Below are 20765 nucleotides of genomic sequence, written 5' to 3' on the forward strand. Positions count from 1 at the left end.
GTGTTACTGGTATGCTCCTCTGTCCACCTAAGAAAACTGAAGGAGGAAAAAAAATCAATGAATAAGGCTAAAAGATCTTTATGTAAGTTAAAAAAAAAAAAAGACTGTCCAGCGAATTATTTGTTTACTTATTTATTGTGGTACTGAGGATTTAAATCAGAGGCACTTTTCCACTTAGCTATATCCCCAGTCCCTTTTTATTTTATTTTATTTTTTTAGACAGATTTCACTAAGTTGCTGAGGGTCTCACTGTATTGCTGAGGCTGACAATCTGCTCTGCACAATTTTTTGAAATTTCGAGGTGCTACAAAAACATAGATAGGGTAAACTAACATTAGATATGAGGAATGTGAAAAATAAAAATAAATTATTTAGCCCCTACCTCCTGATTTATGTTACCAGTTTTGTTTTGTTTTTTCCTTGGGTTGAAAGGTGTGCTAGTGGTTCCTGGCTACAATAACTGCAATTCTCTTCAAGATTCTATTTAGTTAGTTCCTAATTCATGATGTAATTTTTATTTGTACTAATATGTGTATGTACATAAGTTTATAATGAATTTTATATGTTTGAGGTCATTATAATCTTTGGTTAAGTATAACATATGCCTTACAGAGTGTCAGTACCTCATTTGAAGAAACTGAACCATTAAATTTGACTAGGCAGTGGGTGGCAGAGCAAAACACGAATAACACCTGGGTTTTGCAATCTTGATCCCAGAAAAAACTGATTTATGGGAGTTATCTTCTCTAATACTTTACCTATTATTTGTGTTTTCTTTCAAAAGCATCAAAGTATTTTAGAAAAGATGCTTAGTCTTTAGTACATACTGAGATTGTTCTGTGATTGCCTCTGAGAATTCTGGCTTCAGTTCAACTTGACATATGTCAATCAGGCAAATAATAGGCTGCCATGAGTGTAACTTGAAATGAATCAGAGTTTACCTTATTGCACCTTTTCAAGGAGAAACAGCATTTCATGTTTTTGTCATTGTGCTCCAGTAGTTACTAAATTTCCTCATTAGGTAAAAATGGCAGTGGCTAATGAGGGATTTTCCACTGATTTTTCTCACATGCAAGCAGGAGCCAAGGACATTTTTTCCCTTGAGGAGAAGAGTGGAAATTACAGGGCAGCAGGAAGATTGTCAGCAAAGAAAATGCTAAAAGGGAAGTTCAAAGGAGTTTCATATTTCATATTGCAAAGAAAAGAGTCATAAAGCTAAATGAAATATCAGATGAAATAAAGTCCTGGTTACATGCTGGGAGCCATTAGCCAAGTAGGTATGACAATTTCCTTGCCAGCGTACCCCATGTTGCTGACATTTTGCAGTGACATTGAATGTAGTTGACCTTGCTCAAGGACCAGGGCGGATTAGGGTGTTCCTGGTTTAACATAATCGGGTTTAGGGCGTTCCCAGTTTAGGTTCCAGGTTTAAGGTTTAAGATTATTCCTGCTGGGAATAGGGCGTATCCTGCTGCCTGAGTTCCCCTTGAGTTCTCACGGGATTCAGACAGTATATTTTGGGAGACAGATGCCCAGTGGAGGTGAATTTGGGAGAGAACGTGGATTTGGGCAGAGAACGTGGATTTCCCCAGAACGTGTTTGTATACGGCTGGTGTGAGTTCGGGAATAAAGAGTTGCTGTTTGAATCTACAAGCTGTGTGGTGGCTCGTGATTTGTGCCCAGCCAGACTGCGGCAGTTACACATGAAGCAAAGGCAAAAAAGCACAGGATGGAGGGGAATCTGCACATACTAAATATTTGAGTGAAGAGGCAAAGTAGAAGAAGAAATTCCCCATGGGGATATTTTATTTGATCAAGCTGATAACTTGTTATGCTGGGAAAATATGAAGGTAAGCATTTATAATCCAGTCCAGTCAAATAACTTTGATATGTATAAAGGGATATGATTATAATATACATGGATTTGAGACTTTTGACTTGACTTATGATTATTGATAATAAGTTATCTGGTTCCAAAGTAAACATGCTTGGCATTATAAGATTAAAAATATTTACTTCATGGAATGCAGGCTGATGTTTGAGGATCATTTTGTCAGAACTCTCATTTTGACAAAGAAGAATAAGGAAGGAGACAAAACATTAATTATTAGCTCTGCTTTGGGCTGAATTGCATATCTCTGAGAGTTCATCTTAAATCTCAGTACCTCAGAATTTGCCTGCATTTGGAAGAAGGACTTTTAAGAGGAATGTAATTCGAATGGAGTCCTTAGAGTGGAACAATACGAAATGATTAGTGTTCTTCTAAGAAAAGAAGCTCAATGGATTAGATAAAGGGGAATGAAAGCAAGGGAGATAGGATAGGAACAGGAAAGACAGTGGAATGAATCTAACGTAACTTTCCAATGTATGTATATAAACGTACCACAGTGAATCTCACCATTGTGTACATCCACAAAACTGGGATCCTAAATAGAATAAGATGTATTCCACTATATAAAAATTTATATTTTTATATAAAAAATTATATAATTTTATATAATTATATAAAAATGAATTCCACCATCATGTATAACTAAAAAGAACCAATTTAAGAAAAATAAAGGCGATTAGCACACAAACAACACAGACTGGGGGAGGACACAGGGAGAAGGTGGCCAGAGGCAAGCCAATGAGGGAGGGAAAAAAAATTAATCCCTTTATCTTGGACTTGTCTTGAGAATTGTGAGAAAATACATTTCTACTATTTAAGCCACATCACCTGTAGTATTTTATTATGGCAGCCATAGAAAATTTATGAATTCTCCCAATACATGTTTAAATTTATCCTTACATTATTAAACAAGGCTTTATAGAACAGGGGAGTCTGAGGAAATACACAGAAAAACACCTATCACTATTTAAAGCAATTAAATTATCTTGGGTGGGGAGGAAAAAAAGGAACTAACACAGGCTCCATGGAAAAAGTGACACTTAGACCTTGGGGATATTATGTGTGTCCTACATCAAGACAAAACTACAAACCGTTGCCATTCCAGCACCCTACATTAATGTGTACCTGGCCTATTACATAAATACACTTACTGACATATATTAAATATAGCACATGCACACACACACATCTGGTCTATCAGAATGCCAACTTGCCTAGACACAAACCTTCTTGCTCTCAGAGAAAGATTCAGATCACAAAGACTCATCCCAACTAGCAAATATTGGTTAGAAACTGCTAGGAAATAAATAAGTCTCAAAGAATAACTAAGGTCCCTAAAAGAACTACTGATTTTGGTCAAATGTTTTCAATCAGAAAATGATAAGCTACTCTTATCATCTTAAATGATAAGAGCTGCTCTGGAAATGCATGCCCTTTAGTCCTGAGCAAGAGATACTGAACAATTATTGCGCCCCACAATAACTTGGGCTTTACCTCCCCTTAGATAATGAGGCATAGCTCCAGGAGTGGGCATTATCAGTGGGGTTGAGTTACACTCACTTGTTCCTTTGTAGTCCTACCCCTTTGCCCTTTTGAGGATAGAATGTTCCATGGAACCTCCCCTTGTGTGCCCTCTATGTAGGAATAAAGAATTCCAGTGGCTCTTTCTCTTTCCTCAGACCCTTTAAGAGTCTGAGGAGAGCCATCACAGATTTTGAAAAGGTACTTCTATGTGTTTGTGTGCTTTCTCTGCCATTTTCTGAACTCATTGAAATTGTCAGATTTCCTGAAACCAGCATTAAGCTACACCATGCCACTATAATCACTGAAATAATTACATTTTAAACTTGTTTTATGCCCAGGTTTGGTGTAGCTAATTTTATTTATCATTACTTGAGCTTTCTGGTGGACAACACATCTGCTATAGCTAGGGTTCTCTCTGAGACAAGCAGCAGAAGACTTGCCCCAAATGGCTTAGGCAAAAGGAAGGAATCCAGAGGAATCCCAAGTTCTATCTGAAATGAAGCTGCAGGGGTGGTCCATCTGCTTTCTCTGCTCTCACTGGGCTGATGTTATAGTAAATTTAGAGACTGAATGTTTAATGGCTATTTTTTTTACAATTTATTGAAGTTCAATTTCTGTATAATAAAGTACACATATTAAAGGATACCACTTATCTGTCTTGGATGTCTGTCCATATGTATACATTTAAAAGCAGCATCACAATTAGAATAGCAAATATGTTCATCACCCTCAAAGTGCCCTTATGTCATTTTGTATTCCCTTCCTCCCTTGACATAGTCCCTTTTGTCTCTATAGGAAGTTCTCAATCTGTTATTTCAATTTCTAGAATTTTATATGAATGGAATAACCGAGTGTTTCCTTTTCGTGGCCTGGCTTTTTCAACCAACAGAATGATCTTGATATTCATCCATATTTTGGATACATCCATAGTTCTTTTCCTTTTTATTGCTGAGCTGTAGTCCATTCTATGGTTTATGGATATATTTATGCCTAGTTTGGGGGAATTAAAAATAAAGTTATTCCAAAAGTTATTTCACCATGGCCACTATATTTTGGTTTTTGCAATAACACCACAGTGTGGTGTTTCAAAGTCTGGCTTCTTTTTTTTTTTTTTTTTTAAATACATTGAGCAAGTTTCTTACATGTTCTTCATATGTACTTGTCTATATGTGTTGCTTTTGTTTTATCTTTTCCAACACCAGAGAAATAATTAATTAACAATTAATAGTGAGTTTCTTTGGTGGAATGAATAGCATTCAAGAAATGTAGACTGTATATGAATATCATTATAGGCACTCCTGTCCTTGCATGAATGGATAAACTATTGTAGCACAACTAATAGTCTAAACTCAAAAGAACTATGTCCCGGATTCACAAGATTTCTGAAGGTCATGTCTTAACACACTTATGGGAGGAATTTCTCACTTGACCCCAAGTAACAGGCTATTTGATTTCTGTTTCTCTCCTTATAATATTGTTGCTTTTATATTGAATTAGCCTCTTGTGACATATGCTGTCAGAATGCTTAAAAGGATGAGAAGTGAGATTTAATCAAGTATACAGGACAATACTTAAGACTATTTTCATACCTACTTGCTGTTAACTAGGAGGCCAAACTCACTTCAGGACTTCATTTTAGTTCATTACAATTGATGCCACATGTAGCAAAGTTGATTCTCAATGATAACTAACATTATTTTAAAAAAATAATAATAATTATAAAGGATCAAGCTGACTTCTTTCCTTTTCTTTCCCTCCCTTCCGCCTTCCTTCCCTCCTTCTTTCCTTCTTTTTTTCTTTCTCTCTCTCTCTCCCCCCCCATCCCTCCCTCCTCCCTTCTTTTATTTGTATCTGTACCAATGATTGAACTCAGGGGCACTCAACCACTGAGCCACATTCCCAGCCCTATTTTGTATTTTACTTAGAGACAGCATCTCACTGAATTGCTTAGCGCCTTACCATTGCTGAGGCTAGCTTTAAACTGCAGATCCTCCTGCCTCAGCCTCCCCAGCTACTGGAATTATAGTCAAGCTTATTTTCTTTAGTTTAGAACCACAAGTTGCCTTGTCTGTAACATGGAAGTAATAATGGTGTTAACAGGTTCTTTTTGAATATTAAATAAATAACATAGGTAATAATAATTAGAACAGCATAATAATGAATAATATAGTATCTGTATTAGTTTTTCATTGTTATGATCAAATACCAGAAAAAAATCAAATTAAATGAGGAAATGTTTATTTTGGGTCATGGTTTCAGTCAATTTTCTCTTGGCCATATTACTTTCGGGATTGTTTCGAGGCATAGCATTAGGGCAAAGTGTGTCATGAAGGAAAACTGGTTACCTTATGGCAACCAGGAAGCAAAGATAGAGGAAGTTTATGGAAATTCCAATATACCCTTCAAAGACACCTCCCCCCACAATTATGGGACTTTCTTCTACTAGACCCACCTGCTAGATCTTCCACCACCTCCTAATAATGACAGACCTGACAATCAAGCCCTTACCACATGAGACTTTGTGGGTCACGACAGCATCTATATATCTTTTAAGGCTCTTCCAGCCCTAAGGTTTTATAATTCTGCCAAAAAGTTGATCCAGATGAAATCATTTAGCTAAAAGGAAAATTATCTGTCTAGGATACCTAATTTTAGAAGATGCAAATGAAGGAAATATTGTGGATTGTATCATTGGAAGAGGTTTGTCTATATACTGACTCCTGTACCTGTGAATATGTGAACATGTTGTTATTTGGCAACAGGCTTTTACAGATGTGATCAATATAACATGAACTCATATTAGAGAAGGGTGACCTCTAGTCTGGTGACCTTTGTCCTTAGAAGAAAAGGGAAATCTGGAAACAAAGACACACAGAGATGCAGGAAAGAATGTCATGTAAAATCAGAGACAAAGACTGGAATTAAGGTGCTATAAACCAAGGAATGCCAAGGATTATTGGCAACCACCAAAGGCTGGGAGAGGCAAAGAAATATTCTTCCTTTGAAGACTTCAGAGGAAGCCTGAGGACATTGTGAGACTTCCAGCTTCCAGAAATATGAAATAAGAAATTTCTGTTGATCAAAGCCATTTGTTCCTGGTTCTTTGTTATGATGGTCTATGAAAACAGAATAGTAACTATTGTACAAATTAAAACAATGTTTAACAATGGAAAACTGTTGGCTTTCTTCATAAGTAAAAAAGAATGAAGGATGAGAATCAATTCATTCCAAGCACTCCAAGAGGCTTGGATAATCACTGTTCTATCCATATTCCATTTTATACAGTCATACTATGAAATAGTATCCATTAGCTTCAAATTTTCAATTAAAATAAATAAAAAAATATTTAATCTTAGAAGTCTAAAATCCTCAACTGAATTATTCCAAAAAGATACAGAATTTATATTGAGCTGACTTAATTTTGGAATAATAATCCCTTTTAGTCTAACTTTGTTCAGGTAACAAAAATGGAAGACAAAATTTCATTTAAGTTTCAAACATTTCATGCAAATTTTCAAACCCTTCAGAATAATACCACTGAAATCATTGAGACTGAAATAAAGCAAATCAAATTTATCATAGTATTTTCTAATTTATGACAAAAACAAATAAGAAACTAAATTTTAGAAACATAATTTCCAGTCAGGTTTTTAGCCATGCATTTTGATTGCATACCTAATCAAGCAATTTATCCTACTTTCAAGTTCCTTTCCTGGACTTAAATGACAATATGAATCTCAAAAGGCATCTGATTATGGTTGATGATTTTAGAAAATTATATTTAAACAGGTATTTTGTTCTTTTTTTTCTTCTAAGAAAACAGCAAGGGTTGAATAATTCAAATAATCACAGACTATAGTTTATAAAACAAAAGCAATAGAAATTCAAATTTAATTAATTTAAGAAGAAAAAAAAGTCATTAATTTAAGAAACTTATTTCCCAGTTGATTGATTATTTAAAATATTATTATTACTCATGGATACTGAAAACTGAATATACAAATGGATAATGGCCAAACTACATATAAAATTGAATTCTGGCTGGGCACGGTGGCACACACCTGTAATCCCAGCCGCTCAGGAGGCTAAAGCAAGAGGATCATAAGTTCAAAGCCAGTCTCAGCAATGATGAGGCACTAAGCAACTCAGTGAGACCCTGTCCCTAAATAATATACAAAATAGATTTGGGGATGTTGCTCAGTGGTTAAATGCCCCTGAGTTTAATCCTCAGTGCCAAAAAAGAGAAAAAAAATTGAATTCTGACCCACAATCTGAAATAACAGGCAGTAAAACAACCCATTATCTACAGTAATCAGCCCAAGAAGTCAGTCAGCTATGTATAAGTGAGACTTGTGGAAAATCTACAATCACTATCTCTAGTAACAATCTAGCTAACAATCAAGACTGTAACAACTGCCCCAAAATAGCCAGGACTTGATCAATAAGTGACAGCTTCCTTAATGTTTGATCCACTTCCAATTTAAGACCAAACAGAGAAATCTGAATATGCATCCCTAATCAGTCACAAAGGATGCCTCATGTCGAGTTAGCACACCTACAGCTTCCTCATGCCAACAGCCTTCACTCAAGAACATACCTGAAACATTCTCTTTTTCTTCCATAAATCTCTCCCACTGTTCCATCTACCTTTGAGGCTCTGCCAAAATGCAAGTAACAGTGACTGACCCTTACTGTTGTGAGCTCTGAATGAAAAGGCTTTGCTGGTTCTTATATAAAACTTTCAGGTAAGAGTCAAATAATGTGTGAACTCCTTAAAACTAGTAGCTATGAATTTAACTCTAATAGCTGAGTCTATGCAACCATAAGTACTCACTATATCTGATAGTTACATAATTAATTTGCAATGGAATCCTGAACTTAAATAACCTTTATTCATTTGTGGAGATAATGGAGATGATATATTCTATGAGAAGCAATTAGTGAAGTGTGTCAACTTGTTCAGTTTGGCAAAGATTGAAGTCTCCTCTGTGATGCTTTTCTAAAGACAAAAATAATTACTGCAATATTTGATTCTTCTCTATATAATATGTAAAGGTTGGTAAATAATTACAAGTGTCTCATATATTCATTAACCTCTCTAGGACTAAAGTCCACTTGCAAAGTAAAACAAACAAACTTAGATTTACCCTTTTCACTTAGTTTGATCCAGGAAATGACAGTGAATCATACATTTCTCAGAAAAAGAAAAAAAATTTTTGTTTTATTTTGTTTACTTGGTTGTTTTTGTTTTGTTTTTGGTACTGGGCATTGAACCCAGAAGTACTGAGCTACATTCCCAGCGCTTTGTATTTATTTATTTTTTAAGACAGGGTTTCAGTAAGTTGCTTAGGGCCTCACTAAGTTGCTGAGGCTGGCCTCAAACTTGCAATCCTCTTGCCTCAGCCTCCTAAGCCACTTGAATTATAGGCATGAGTCACTGTGCCTGGGATCAGATAAAAATTTTTCATGTGAATTTGCTAACATAACTGTTGTTATATGTGATTTTTTTAATGTTCAAAACTAAAGCTTTAACTCCAACTGCCTTCATCTCATTGCTTCTAAAGTAATTTGTGCTCATTTTTTTCCATTTAAACATCAATTTTATTTTTAATCTCTTACCCAGTAGGGTTGATATTAGATAACAAAATAACACTTTGATATTACATTACTGTATAACATCAAGTGCTGATGTAATACAGTAATTCTATAGCTTAAAAATCTAGCTTATGTTTAAAGAAAAGGATTAAAATTGTATTTGCAAAGTGTATTTGTTATCCATTTGATATTATATTATATTAGAATTTTATTTGATTTGATGGGGAAAAAGAACTGTTATACTGGGTCTAGATTTGAGACCAGCCTTTTCCTTAACTGAATGAGATTTTTGATAACTGAATTGTTCTTTCTGTATATATTTCATTACTATAAAATTAATTGGACTAGATAACATCAAGGAGCTGTCAAAGACTTCTCTACACTCTTGCACTAACATTGTTTTTTAAAGATTTGAAAATTTCAAGTCATAACTCCACACTGGACCTGAGTATTAATACAGCTGGAAAAGGTTGAGTATTGAGCAAGTGGATTTTAGCAGTCACTGATGGATTACTCAGAAGCTGAATATCTAGCTTGTCAATTTTACACACCCTGCCTCTCTATCTGGCTGGCATTTCAAAATGCTTACCTTTCAAAGACTCTCTTAGCCAGTGTAAACTCAGTTTAGAACTATACTATCCAGTGTGGGAACAACATCCACATGTGGCTCTTCACTTGAAATGTACTAATTATTACTTAAAGCTGGAATTTTATGCCGCAGTCTGGCTGGGCACAAATCATGAGCCACTGAAGCAGGAACAAACTTTATTTCTGAACTCCACCAGCACACTCCACACACGCTCCGCGGGAATTCTCCCAAATGCCACGCGGCTCCTCCAGGAACCAGCAACCAGAAAAATCCCTCCTCTGGCACTTCCCCAACCAATGGGAACTCTCTGGGAATCCCCGTGAGAGCTCAAGCGGAACTCAACGGGAACTCCGCCAGAACTCAAAAGTCACCTCTCAACCACTACTTCTGGCAAAAATGCCATGTGTCATCCTGACTCGGCTGTGGCCCTCAACAATTTTAGCTTTAGTTAATTCAAATCTATATACTTTTAAGTAATGGGGAACAAACCCAGGGCCTTGCATAGGCTAGGCAAGTACTCTACCATTAAACTAACTCCCCAGGCTACAGGTTTAAATTTTAAAACCTTTGAGACTGGGGCTCTTAAGGGGAAGGAAAAGATGGGGAAAGGTTGGTCAACATGTACTGAGTGACAGGAGAAAAAAGTTCTGCTGTGCTATTGCACAATAGGGTGATGATAGATAATGGTAGTATAGTTTTCATTTCAAAAAGCTAAAAGAAAAAATTTCAAGTGTTTTTGCAACAAGGAAATGATAAATGAGGTCTTAGATATGCTTACCTGATTTGAACACTACATAGTTGTATACTCATATAAAATCATTAAATGGTACTTCATAAATACGGGTAATTTTTATGTGTCAATTAAAAAAAATAAACTAACAATTCAGCCAGGGTTATACTGAGAAATTAATGTGACTCCATTTTTAAAAATAAATAAATAACAGCAGCTTCTACCTCAAGGCCTGTCCTAAGGAAGGGGCGTGATCCTTGTCCTTGGAAAAACCCACAGAGCACTCCTAAGCACATACCCACCCTGCTGAGTTGTTTGTCTGTAAATAACAGGAGAGGTCTGTGGCATCAGGTGTCCCTGACTCAGTTAGGCTAGGTGAGGACCCATAGCAACACCCTTAGCAACCTCCAATCAGCATGAGACAGGGAGAATACCTGGGATGCCAGATGACCCCCAAGTAGTTTATGGTGGTTGATAACATGTTGGGAAACCATGTAGCTGAGCACGTACACCCCTTATGGCCTAAACCAATCAGTTCAAAAGAATCCCCCTCTTGTACTAACCAATCACCCCTACCCATCTTGTTCCCGCCATTGAATGTGCTAATCAATGTTAAGAGTTTTTGTTTGATTTTCCTGGGGTTCGGAATGATTTGCTGTGTGATGTTGTGACGCATAGCATATCCCCCCAAAACCTATAAAAATCTCACTGAACAAAGGACCAGGACTCACTCCCTGGGACCGCTGCGTCTGGAACGGTTGTGAGTCTAGGCTCAAGCTTGCAATAGAGACTCTTGTGTGATTGCATCGGATTCGGCTCCTGGAGATCTCTGGGGTCCCACAAATATGGCATAACAATACATGCCTATAATCCTAGCAGCTCTGGAGGCTAAGGCAGTTGGATCCCAAGTTTAAAGACAATCTCAGCAATTTAGCAAAGCCCAAAGCAACTTAATGAGACCTGTCTCAAAATAGAAAACAGAAAAGGGCTAGAGATTTAGCTCAGTCCAAAAGTGCTCCTGGGTTCAATCTCTGGTATCAAAACCAAAAAACAAAAACAAAAAACTACCAATTCAGTTATTGGAAAATGTTTGGAGCAACTTACATAGGTAAATGTACTTTTATAATCGTAACTTTTATGATGTTGAACATATATTTCTGATAAAAATTCAGTTCTGAGCTGTGAATGATATCAAATATCAAAGACTTAGTATGAAGAAAAATAATGTAAACTATCTCCTTAGTAATTTTATATTGATTACCTGTGAAAATTTTTGGACATAGGTAAATATTTTGATGCATCTTTTTGCTATTTTTAATGTGACTGCTGAAACAGTTAACTTTTTTTAGTTGGGTTAAATTCTATTTCTATGAGACAGCACTGTCTTAACATAGTCAAGGCTCATCATCAACTGTTGGTGCATTTCAGATTGAAATATGGTCTTTGGATTCTTGATTTGCCTTTGCTAGCCTCAGCCTGTTACCGCCCTACTCACAGCAATTCCCTCAGGCTTTGTCCTTCAGTCTTCATGAAAGGAAACTCAAAATCCTTGACTCTACTAGAAAATCAGCATAGGTGATTTTATTTTTTGAGACTGATTAAAAGGACTATAAACCAACTTGAGCTATTGTAACTAGAAAGGGAAAGATATTAAAAAGGCTTTTTTTGTAGAATAAAGTCTCCCCAAAATCAACTGAATGATAATGAATACATGAATTAAAGCATACATGTTAAGTATATATGTTAAGAGTTAATGATGGGAATTTTAATATTTGAGTAAAACAAAATAATTACTGGCCTTTTAAATTTCAGTTTTCCTTGCTGCCTAATTCCCATTTTGATGAATTACAAGAAGAGTCAAGAGGGAAAGAAAAGATGAAACAGGTAATCCTAAACTTGTAATTTATTATTCATTTAGCCATGATCTTCTTACACCAGAAAGGATCTTTTAGTAATTAATGTTTTATTTATCTACAGATTTTGTTTGCAAGTGTTTTTAACTGAAAGACACTGACTCCTTTCAATTTAGTTCAGAGGCCAGGTAAGCAAGAATTTTTTAAAAATGCTTTTTTTATTAGGAAAAAAAACATTATTAGAGTTAATGTTTTAGAATTATTAAATCCCTTTTATCACACAAAACTCTGGAAGAAACATTTTAATAATTGTTTTTTTTTAATTTTTATTGTTGGTTGTTCAAAACATTACATAGTTCTTGATATATCATATTTCACACTTTGATTCAAGTGGGTTATGAACTCCCATTTTTACCCCGTATACAGATTGCAGAATCACATCAGTTACACATCCATTGATTTACATATTGCCATACTAGTGTCTGTTGTATTCTGCTGCCTTTCCTATCCTCTACTATCCCCCCTCTCTTCCCCTCCCCTCCCCTCTTCTCTCTCTACCCCCTCTACTGTCATTCATTTCTCCCCCTTGTATTATTTTTCCCTTTCCCCTCACTTCCTCTTGTATGTAATTTTGTATAACCCTGAGGGTCTCCTTCCATTTCCATGCAATTTCCCTTCTCTCTCCCTTTCCCTCCCACCTCTCATCCCTGTTTAATGTTAATCTTCTTCTCATGCTCCTCGTACTAATTGTTTTTTTAAAAGCTCAAAAGAAAAGAAACACAATTGCCAAAAATAAACTAGATAGGACATTTGAGGTAAGATTGTTTTTCCATAACAGAAAATTCAATTATTTATTTGATTAATTCAATAAATGTTTCCTGAATGCCATCTGTGTGGAACAACACTCTATGAGATGAATCGTGTAAATAAAATGCAGTCAAGCTTGAGGTCTAAGAGTTAGTGACTTAGAGAAGTTATTAAATACTTGGGAGAGTTATAAAGACAACAGATACTTTTTCATTTTGTTTTTCCTTTCTACAAGCTTGAGGAATCTCCTTCCCCCATATCTATTAATATCAAGTGCCTTAAAGGCCAGTGCCGCACATCCTAGTTAACTCCAAATACCCCAGGAAGCAATTATCCTGTATTTCAAGTCCACCTGTGGAGAAAGCAAATGTAGATGTCCCCAGAAGGTGGAAAAAGAGGTTGAGATTTGAAGTAAAGGGTACGCAGATCTCTACTTGTGAGCTAAGTACATAAGAGGGATGTTAACAGTGGACTCAAAATTTCTTATTAGTTCTATGCTATTGCTCCCCTCCTCCTATGAGTCTCTGGATATGATCAACTCTATTCACTCCACTCAAATATATAGGCTCTAGAGGGTTGTGAGAGAGGTGAGTAGAAATAGAGCAGGAACAAAAAACAAACCCTACTAATCAACCCCTCTGGCACACACACATAAGCGCAGATGAGTTTATAGCCTATTTTAGTATTTCATTGGGGCAGGCTGATATATTTGATCTATAAAAATGAAGACACATGACAGTGGTGATATCAGAGGGCTGAGAAGAAGATTTATACTGTACTAGGCTGGTAACAATACCAGATGCTCAGCCAGTAGGCACTGGTATAGACTGCTAATTAATAGCTACTCTCCCAGACCCTCCTAGTTTATCTTCCACTTTTTCAGCTACCTGGAAAAAAATCTTTCTTCCTTGGAATCCCAAGATTTTTCTCAATCCAGCAACCAAAGTGCTAATACCTGGCACATGAGGAGCCCCGTGGCTGCACCCCAACATTATAGCAGTCATCTTCTGATTGGTCTATGTATGTCCCTTCAGAGTGATAATATTTTGACCATCTGCCCTGTCTATACCATTACATTTGCCAAAAGATGGGTTACCATGAATTATTTAGGCAATTTACACAATTGCCTACCACTTCATTATTTGAACATGTGATATAGCATAGATTTCGCCTCTAAGTTGAGTGGAATACTGTCCACTCAAAACTTCTTTCCTTTCTATTTCCTTTGTTTGTATGATACTTATGTTGAGGTTGGTAAGAGAACTGAGAGACATGATATGTAAATGCTACTTAAAAAAATCAATGAATTGCCCTAGTAATTAATAATAGCTACAGTTGATCCATTGCATTATGGCTACTTAGTTTTGTTGTTGTTTGTTTGTTTGGTATTTATTTTGCTTTGTTATTTTACTTAACAATGTGTACCAGCATATTTACAGCAAGAATATTTTTATATCAATTAATTCCCTCATCCAATTCCTTAACTTTCTCCCTCCCTTCTTTCTTTCCTTTTAATTCCTTCCTCCATCCCTCTTTTCCTTCTTCTTTCTTGTTTCCCTTCTCCCTACTTAACTAATCCTTGAGGAAATAATTTGTGGAATTCTTACATGATAAGTAAACATAGAATATCTAAAACCTAGGTTTGGGTGCCAAATTAGGCTATTAAAATTTATAGTAGAGACAATAATCTCAAAAGTAAATTTACTTGTAAGAGCTATGTGTTTGGGAACTCAAAAGATACATCTTGATGGAAGCAGAACATTAATATTATGCCAATCACACAAATTATAAAAGCAGTAGTGAAAGAGCCAAACCACCACCTTTAAAGTTTTTTCTTACCTTTAAAGTTCGAATTTTAGCTCTCTTATTAATATTTCTCTTACCAAAATATGGAGATTGAATAAATCAAAGTCTTTTTAGTGTGTTTAAGTCAATAAGAGCATACTATTTTAAATTATGCATTTACACCTTGTTCAACAAGGTAATATAAAAATAATCTGACTTTTAGAATTTCACTTTATTTATTTATTATTTTATGTCAAAAGGTGTATCCTCATCATCTCTCAGCAGGACTGAGAAGGGAACAGATGTTTCCTATCATGCATTTCCTCTTAGTCTGCAGTTATTTTTTGACAAGTTGAAATTGGAATACTTACCACTTTTGGCTATGTTTAGTAATTGCTATTTGTCAAATTCACAAACACATCTTTAAGAAAGTCTAGCATCATCTAGACTAGGGCTATCTAATTCAACTATCTTGACAGTTTCTAGTCAAAAACTCATATAGGTATATTGAATAAACTTTCATTTTCCACAATGCTTTCATATTCATATTAGCTACTTCTAAAGTTTAGATGTGAAGTATCCCCCAAAAGATCATGTGTGAGAAAATGCAAGAATTTTCAGAGGTGAAATGATAGATTATGATAGGTGAGGCCTGATCAGTTGGTTAATCCACTGATATCAATTATTTCAGCAGTAACCTGAGCCAGGTAGGGTGTGGATGGGGAAGGTAAATCACTTGGGGCATGCCTTTGGAGTATATATTTGCCCCTGGTAACTGGAGCTCTCTCTGCTTCCTGTTTGCTATGTCCTGAGCTGCTTGCCTCCACCATACCTTTCCTCCATGATGTGCTATCTGACGTTGGGCTTAGAGCAATGGAGTCAGTCATCAGTGGCTTGAGACCTCTGAAACCATGAGCCCCAAATAAACTATTCCTCTTCTAATTGTTATCAGGTCTTTTGGTCCAGTGATGAACAATCTGACTAAAACAGCTATCTAGACAGATATGAAATTTCAGCATATATGTTATCTTAGGATTTAAGGGTCCTCAAGTATGCATAAAAACAATAAGAAGGTATAAATTAAGGGCATTTTGAGTACATAAAAACATTTGTTCTAGAAGGCCTGCAATATTATTGTTAACATTATTATGGCAATAGCAATGATCATAGTCAAATCATGTTTTAATATATTTTCAATTTAATATAAATTCATAAGAATAATCTTTACCCTAATAATTTCTAACAATCTGATGAGTCAGGTGGAATGAACACATTTTATCAATGAAAAGAGATATAGCCAGATTCACACTAAGAGACCTAGCCAGATTCGCACTAAGAAATGCTTTTTAAATTTATATTGATATTTTACTTTATTCAAAGTAGTGGTATTCTTCAATGTGGAGAAAATCATGCCATTTATATATGTGTCACAAGTACCTGTCTCACTACCAGAATGGTTTCCCTCTATTTTTAGCAGGAAATGGATTGTGGTACAGTTATAAATTATTGAACTGAATGTTTAGCCTCCATATTATTTTTTTTATGAATTATCCCATTAATAATGTTTATTTTCAATCCCTAGATCCTATTCTTCTCAAGTGTGTCTTAAAGGGTAGATATTAAAATTAACAGGAGTCTACCCACAGATTTTGATTATAAGAATTCCTTGAGGTAAAGAGATATATAGCAAGGGCACAGAGGTCTGGTCTTTGCTTATATTCCTAGGTGAAAACAAAACATTCTGTGGAGTTTAGTGTCTCTAACATGAATTGATGAAAATCCAGTGTTTAATCAATTATGATAATGCTCTTAATCCTTGTATCATCCCCCAATTTATCTCTCAGCCTTGACTGTCTCATGTTTCATGAGGTCAGGGACCACTTATATCTTGATTACTGTTTTGTCTTTAGCATCTGTAACAATATGTGACACATTGTAGGTACTGAATAATATACATTGAATGAAAAACTGAATAAATAATGTCTGAATTTGAGAAAATATGCTTTTAACTATATTTATCTGGCTCTAGCGAGAGATACAAACTATAGCCTTGCCTATGTTGAGAAGTAGATTCATGTTTTTAACATTTTGGGTATTTTAGTACTCTAGTTATTAAGAGAGCAGTTATGATAGCAAAATTACGTATGGTCCACTTGGCCCTGGGCCTGGAGCAGAGAGGTAATGACAAAAGGAACTAGTAAAGGAATTTACAAAAATGTAACCAAAGAGAAAATAAAGAATGTTAGTTTGAGTTGGAAGAGGAGGTGGCGGTGGGTATATCATGAAAACAGGGAAAAGAAAGTCTTTTAAGGAGAGAGTGATATGATCAACCTTGAAAAGATAGTGGCCATTGCCTTTGACATTTGAAGATTGGAGCATGCATTAGAGGATGGAAGAGCCAATGGGAGGTGAGGAAATAGTTGCTATATTTGCATCCTTTGTTTCCAACAAGAAACTTAGAAATTCTAGGGAACAGAAAAATTGTACAGTACTAAAGGGAGATTTGGGGTCCAGAGAAGCTTTTTCAAATAGGAGATGAGAAATCAGCTGACTGTTGATAGGAATAATAGATTACAGAGAGATAGATTAAAGATTCAGGAGAAAGAGGGCATAACAAAGGAATAAAGTTCTTGAAAAGATGAGAGGAAATGGGACTCTGGTCACAAAAGGAGGGGAGGCTTTCATGACCCCTATTTGTGACTCATATTCCACTGCCTCTCATTTTTATGATGCATATGCAATATTATTGTTAACATTATTATGGCATTAGCAATAATCATAGTCAAATCATGCTTTAATATATTTACAATTTAACATAAACTCATAAGCATAATCTTTATTCTCATAATTCCCTTAAAACAATATTATATATACTCCCCCCAAAATATATACTCCAAAGCCATTCCCCAATATTCCCTTAGAGCATGTTGCAGAGACATGCTCTTACCTTTAAATTTCATCATTCCATTTAAAGCTAATCATTGGTGAGACTTACAGGACAGACTTGGTCCAAAATATGGGTCCCTTAATTTAGGAAATCAAACTATTGAGAACTACTTCCTTCTGAGATGCATTTTTAGGGATGGATATCCAAGTTTCCCAAGTCATTTATCCTTGAAATAGAAGAGGTTGGGGAAATAAGTCTATTTCTTTATTCTAATGACAAGCCTCCAATTTCTTTCATATTTTAATACCCAATCTTGTCTTCTCAGTATCTAGCAGTGCATGTATTAACACTGAGAAAATCAGGCCTGGGAGCCCTAAGATGATCCCAGAGGCTTTCAAATTGATTTATGGCCTATTGTTAGCTACTATTTTTAAAGGATTATTTGTAACTCCATCTCAGGTACTTTGAAGATAATATTTCCCTGTTTATCATAAATCATGTTATGATAGATATATCTAAGTATTTAAAAAATCATTTTATATTCTAAGCATATAGGAACTAATTACTCTCTAATATTCTTCCCTAAAGTTAATCATTTTATCTCTTGGCTTTAATGTTCCTCATGAACATGTACAAAAAATGTAAACATATTTTTAATGAATGAATGAATTTCCTGAGTATGGAGATTTCAGGGACTGCCCTAACTGAATTCACCTTTTACAAGGATAACTCTTGTGACATTTTAAAAGATCAACACAGGAAATATAAAAATTATGTATTCTATTTACAGTTTGCTGTTTCTGAAAATGAAGTGTATGAGTGACTTCATGGCATTTGTATATGCCTATAAAAATTGATTTCTCTCTCTGAAGAGGTGAAGAGTGAAATGAACAACTGTTTCTAAGGAACATCAAATCCAACCTCCTGCTGACTATCTGAATAAACAAGGAAAATGCAATTTGCAAGCCCAGCAGCTTATATCTGGGCAGTATGCCTGTTTGAAATAAACATTTTTAAAAAGTATTTTTGGGCCAGAGGAATAATATCTTTTTTAAAAATTATTTTATTTATTTATTTTAATGTGGTGCTAAGGATCGAACCCAGGGCTTCACATGTGCTAGATGAGTGCTCTACTGATGAGCCACAATATCTTTAAAAAATGTGAATCATAGTTATAAAATTACTACCCAGTTCCTTAAATACTCTCTATTATATTCAGGCAGGGGATAGAAGCAGTAATGCCCCTGACTTTCTGCCTTGTAGAGAAAGAAGCAAACACATTCTTGGTTATCCACTGCATGACATCAAAACTTTAATTTTAAGAGTCATATTGTATGCATGTATGCCGCAGTCTGGCTGGGCACAAAATCACGAGCCACTCAAGGAGGAACAAACTTTATTTTTTGAAACTGCCGCCAATGCCCCGTAAGCTCCCAGGAAGATTGCCAATCGACCCACGTGGGATCCCAAGAGGAAGTTCCTCCTCTGGAATTCCCTCCTACCGCACTTCCCAAACCAATGGGAGCTCTCTAGAAGTCCCATAGCAGGTGGAGGTGAACAGCAGGAGTCCAATATCCATATGAATGCAAATCTTAACATAATCATATCATCTCAATGGCTTGCTGGTATCACCTTTCAACCAAAAATGCCATGCATCATATTACTTGGCTGTGGCTCTTAGCAAATGTACATAAATGCAACAACAAATACCATCAATATGTACAACTATAATGTATCAATAAAAATTTTGAGAAAAAAGAGTCATAATAAAAATAGGAAACACTTCTCACCAATAATAAAAACTTTGTATTTTTGTCCATATCAATTTTATAATCAGTTTTTCTTACTTTCACTGTGTTAATCATCCTTTAGCTTTGAGAATTTCTTTTTAAGACCGATACAATTAAATGTGTGTCCATGCTTTCAATTTAAATTCCATCAAAGAAAGGATTTCATCTGCTTTATTTATAGCTGTATCTCCTACACCTAGATGCTGCTTATGTTCAATGAATAGTTGTTCTATAGATGCATGGAAACTAGAATTACATATCAAAGGCAATTCAAATGAAAAGATGTCTTCAGACATTAACCATTCTTATAAATTCCTTAACTCCCTATTTTATAATGTTGTTTCTTTAAATAAAGATAAAAAGCAAACCTTATGATACTATAAGTGGTAGAAGTGGAAAGATGCATACTGATTAGACCTAAAATTAGACAAATCATTTAAAGTTGGTACCTGCCATGTTGGTGAACTGTTCAATGAGATCATGTCCTCATTCAGGAAATAACCAAGAGCCCACACCCAGTCACCAGGAAAACTACAGAAGAGGAAGTCCCAAATAAATTCTAATATAATATGAATGTCAGTAGTGGCAAGAAGATGAGTAATATTTATAAGTTTTAGATATGTCAAAATAGTTATATCTACATTTCATTGGATTTTCACACAAAAATCTGTGAAGCAGGTATGTTTTACACCTATTTTACGTATGAAATTTGAGATTGACTTGAAAGTTACTTAGGAAATAAGGGAATGTAAAAATATATTTCATGGTTTTTATATACATGGCACTACTCTAGATATTTGATAAATAAAGATGCACCCTCAAGAAAAAACTTCCATTTACCTCATTTCCTCTTTTACTTCTGATCTCTTGCATTCTTATGTATCCACCAATTAGCTTTTTGTCAGCATCTATAAGTTTGCATTTGTTAGAATTTTATGTTAATGGAATCATGCAATATGAATTCACTCATTCCTTTGGCTTCTTCCATTTTGTGTGTTTGAGACTTATCCATGTTGCTGCATGGGTCAAGAATTCATTTCTTTTCATGGTAGCATTCCATGGTATGGACATACCACAATTAGTATATTCCTTCAACTATTAACAAACATTTCAGTTTTTTTCAGTTTGGACTTTTACAAATTAACTTTATTACAGAATTCTTTCAAAATCCATGTTTAGGGGCCAGGGCTAAATGCCTAGGAGTAGAATAAATCACATAATAGGTGCATGATTAACTTTCTAAAGAAATTGCGGAAATGTCTTTCAAAATGGATGTAGTATCTTATATTCTCATCAGTAGATCTCTGTTTTCCT

General features: G+C 35.3%; 1 long non-coding RNA gene across 1 annotated transcript; it reads left to right on the top strand.

The window, feature by feature from the left end:
* Positions 1-1702: 1702 nt before the first annotated feature.
* Positions 1703-18695, top strand: LOC125616160. Its single transcript, XR_007346806.1, has 4 exons — positions 1703-1850; positions 12142-12213; positions 12307-12370; positions 18452-18695. It is a non-coding gene; the product is annotated as an uncharacterized LOC125616160 (long non-coding RNA).
* Positions 18696-20765: the final 2070 nt, after the last annotated feature.

The sequence above is a fragment of the Marmota marmota genome, unplaced genomic scaffold (genome assembly GCF_001458135.2).
Source record: "Marmota marmota marmota unplaced genomic scaffold, marMar, whole genome shotgun sequence".
NCBI lineage: Eukaryota > Metazoa > Chordata > Mammalia > Rodentia > Sciuridae > Marmota > Marmota marmota.